General features: G+C 55.6%; 2 non-coding genes across 2 annotated transcripts; both read right to left on the reverse strand.

Annotated features, from left to right (window-relative positions):
• Positions 1-413: 413 nt before the first annotated feature.
• On the reverse strand, positions 414-566 carry LOC140214973 (5.8S ribosomal RNA). Its single transcript, XR_011891898.1, has one exon. It is a non-coding gene; the product is annotated as a 5.8S ribosomal RNA (ribosomal RNA).
• A 1576-nt stretch (positions 567-2142) lies between these two features.
• LOC140214977 (small subunit ribosomal RNA) lies at positions 2143-3957 on the reverse strand. The gene has a single exon (XR_011891900.1). It is a non-coding gene; the product is annotated as a small subunit ribosomal RNA (ribosomal RNA).

Raw genomic sequence — 3957 nt, forward strand, 5'->3', positions numbered from 1 at the left:
CAAACAGCGCAAATTGCGATCGCGCTGGCTTTGCGCACGGCGCGGGAATCGGCCGGCGTTTCATTCCCACGTTTTCCGTGCACGCAAGCGTGCGCTTCCGACTCTCTCGCAAACGTGCGCGCTACATGGCAACAGACGTTCGCGCCTCGTGCTTGGACCGCTCTTTCCCTGCAGGTATCCGACTCCATCCTGCGGCGGTCTTACTAGAGGCGCGCACTCGTCACGCTGCAGTAGTATTGCCTCGTTTCCGTCTTTTCGAAGAATTGGCACAACGGTTTGCCACCGTCTCCCTCTCGTGAGGCCGCTGGCGCGTGGCTTTAGCGCTCAACGTACTGTCCATGATGCCGACGCGGTCAAAACGAGTCGACGGACGCACGTTCCCTGTGCGCCGAAGTCTCTCTTGATATGTGATCCGACCCTCAGACAGACGAAGCCAAGGGAAGACCCAAGGCCGCAATGTGCGTTCAAAGAATCAGTGCTCAGTGTGTCCTGCAATTCACACCAAGTCTCGCAGCTGGCTGCGTTCTTCATCGACCCGAGAACCGAGTGATCCACCGCTTAGAGTCGTGAAAAATAGTTTGTTCAATTCAGTACAGTACAACCAGGGTTTTAGGCACGTGGCGTCTCCCTGTGTGTGGTTTCGAAGAGCGCCTTTCGGCGTGCGCTCCTCCAGTCTCGCTCTTTCGGCGGCCGCGTCTCAGCAGCTGAAAGCCTAATGGCACTCCACTCCTGCTACTCTCGCGCGTGTGTTTTGCGCCCACGCCTTCCTCGCTTGCCCTCGAGGCACCTTATGCCGTTTGCGCGCACTCGAAGCCGGTTTTACCTGCCAACCATCCACCGGACCCGTGTGTCTCGTGTGCACGTTCACATCGCTCCACTAAAAATTGCAAAGAGCGACAGAGCCATGATTAGGGCTAAGCCGCTGTGGAGTCTTTAACGGCTACACGGCCACGGGCAGGGCTTCACCCCCATCGACGTGCTTCGCTTCAGTCAGCAGTAGGTTCATAGAAGGGCCTCAAACACACACACACTTTCGCATCGGCAGATCGCCGCAGCATAACCGCTGTTGATCCAACAGCCTACTTGAGACGAAAGACAAGAGCCCGGCGCGCGTACTCGCGCAGCTCTCCAAAACCACTCGGCCAGTGCCAGGGACGGCTCCCTGCGCCGGCGCCACAACAAGTCTACTTGAGGCGGAAGACGAAGCCAGCAAGGGCCTGGCCGCAAGTGCGTTCGAAACCGGGACTACAGTCCCTCGTCTGTCCGTACTTCCTCTTTCGACGTGCGGCGCCTTCCCAAAGCGCACAAGTCCGCTAACCGCAGAACGCTTCCGACGTAGCAAAGCCGCGTTTCCTTCGGTACTTCGCAGCAACGCCGCCTTTCCCTCGGCGGCGGGCGAATAGCCTGCAGACGTCGTCGCATTAAACCGCGATCTCGACACCTCGCGCGTCACGAGCAGGAGCCGACCGGCAGCCTCCGGCCCTTTCGGACTCGGTGGCATTTGCCGCGGAGGACGGGAGAGCACTTTAGGCCACGGTTCCTTCCGTACTTGGCAGCCGCACCCTCATACCGACAGTTCCATGACCGACCGAGCGCCACACCGTTCCTTTAGTACTTGGGTGGCAACAAAGTCGGGTCGTTACTCCATACTCGCCGCAGGAAGCGACCGGCAGCCGCCAGCCTTTTCAGACTCGGCAGCGTTTGCCGCGGAGGACGGGAGAGCGCTCGCACCACGGTTCCGTGTGTGTACTAAGCGGCAGCGGCATTAGCTCTCGACCGTCAGTTCCTTGACCGACCGCACGCTTCGCCGTTCCCCTCGTACTGGGCAAAGCAGCAGGTCGGGTCGTCTTACTCCCATTCCGCGCAAGAGCGCCAAAGCGGACAGAAAGCCCACCCAGTGTGCGTTACGCCGTTTCTACCCGCGGGCGCGGCCAAGCCAACCGTCCAAGGTTGCAGCCGGCGTCCACTGGGCGCAACAAATTTGGCACGGGGCGCCCCTCAAAATTCAGGCAGTCCCCGGCATGTTCGGGTATAGCCGTCCCCGCGTCCAAGCGGGGCCAGCGGCGGAAAGCGTCGGGCGCAGCGAGCTGCTTCACCCACACGGGGTAGAAACAATGGCGCTCGCCACCCTTCACAATCCGGTAATGATCCTTCCGCAGGTTCACCTACGGAAACCTTGTTACGACTTTTACTTCCTCTAAATGATCAAGTTTGGTCATCTTTCCAACAGACCGGCGCAACCGAAAGGCCGCGCCGGACATCGGTCCGAAGACCTCACTAAATCATTCAATCGGTAGTAGCGACGGGCGGTGTGTACAAAGGGCAGGGACGTAATCAACGCGAGCTTATGACTCGCGCTTACTGGGAATTCCTCGTTCAAGGGGAACAATTGCAAGCCCCTATCCCAATCACGAAAGAAGTTCCACGGGTTACCCAGTCCTTTCAGACAGGGATAAAGACACGCTGCTTCCTTCAGTGTAGCGCGCGTGCGGCCCCGGACATCTAAGGGCATCACAGACCTGTTATTGCTCTGTTTCGTGCGGCTAGGAGCCGCTTGTCCCTCTAAGAAGGTTGTAAGGTGCTGGGAACCCCGCACCTATTTAATAGGCTAGAGTCTCGTTCGTTATCGGAATTAACCAGACAAATCGCTCCACCAACTAAGAACGGCCATGCACCACCATCCACCGAATCAAGAAAGAGCTCTCAATCTGTCAATCCTCCCAGTGTCCGGGCCGGGTAAGTTTTCCCGTGTTGAGTCAAATTAAGCCGCAGGCTCCACTCCTGGTGGTGCCCTTCCGTCAATTCCTTTAAGTTTCAGCTTTGCAACCATACTTCCCCCGGAACCCAAACACTTTGGTTTCCCGGAAGCTGCCCGCCGAGTCATTTGAGTAACTCAGGCGGATCGCTGGTTGGCATCGTTTATGGTCAGAACTAGGGCGGTATCTGATCGCCTTCGAACCTCTGACTTTCGTTCTTGATCAAAGAAAACATTCTTGGCAAATGCTTTCGCAGTAGTTCGTCTTGCGACGGTCCAAGAATTTCACCTCTAGCGCCGCAATACGAATGCCCCCGTCTGTCCCTCTTAATCATTACCTCGTATTCCAAAAACCAACAGAACAGAAACGAGGTCTTGTTCTATTATTCCATGCAAGTTTATTCAGGCGACTCGCCTGCGTTGAGCACTCTAATTTTTTCAAAGTAAAAGCACCGGCCTTCTCGAGGCACACAATGAAGTGCACCAAGAAAGGACCGGCATGATGTTCAGTCCGAGCCGTCGCATCGGGTAGATGCACTACTCGTCTGGAACTGAGATCCAACTACGAGCTTTTTAACCGCAGCAGCTTTAGTATACGCTATTGGAGCTGGAATTACCGCGGCTGCTGGCACCAGACTTGCCCTCCAATTGATCCTCGTTAAAGGATTTAGAGTGTACTCATTTCAATTACGGGGCCTCAAAAGAGTCCCGTATTGTTATTTTTCGTCACTACCTCCCCGTGCCGGGAGTGGGTAATTTGCGCGCCTGCTGCCTTCCTTGGATGTGGTAGCCGTTTCTCAGGCTCCCTCTCCGGAATCGAACCCTGATTCTCCGTTACCCGTAACAACCATGGTAAGCAAGTAACCTACCATCGAAAGTTGATAAGGCAGACACTTGAAAGAAACGTCGCCGGCTCGTGGCCATGCGATCAGCACAAAGTTATCCAGAGTCACCACACAATACGGGCCGAAACCCGATCGATCTTGGTCTAATAAAAGCACCCGTCGCCCAAAGGGCTTCAGGCTCACTGCATGTATTAGCTCTAGAATTGCCACAGTTATCCAAGTAGGAAGAAACGATCTAAGGAACCATAACTGATTTAATGAGCCATTCGCGGTTTCGCCTTATTTCGGCATGTACTTAGACATGCATGGCTTAATCTTTGAGACAAGCATATGATTACTGGCAGGATCAACCAGGTA

This window comes from Dermacentor andersoni, unplaced genomic scaffold, assembly GCF_023375885.2.
Source record: "Dermacentor andersoni unplaced genomic scaffold, qqDerAnde1_hic_scaffold ctg00000771.1, whole genome shotgun sequence".
In the NCBI taxonomy this organism is placed as follows: domain Eukaryota; kingdom Metazoa; phylum Arthropoda; class Arachnida; order Ixodida; family Ixodidae; genus Dermacentor; species Dermacentor andersoni.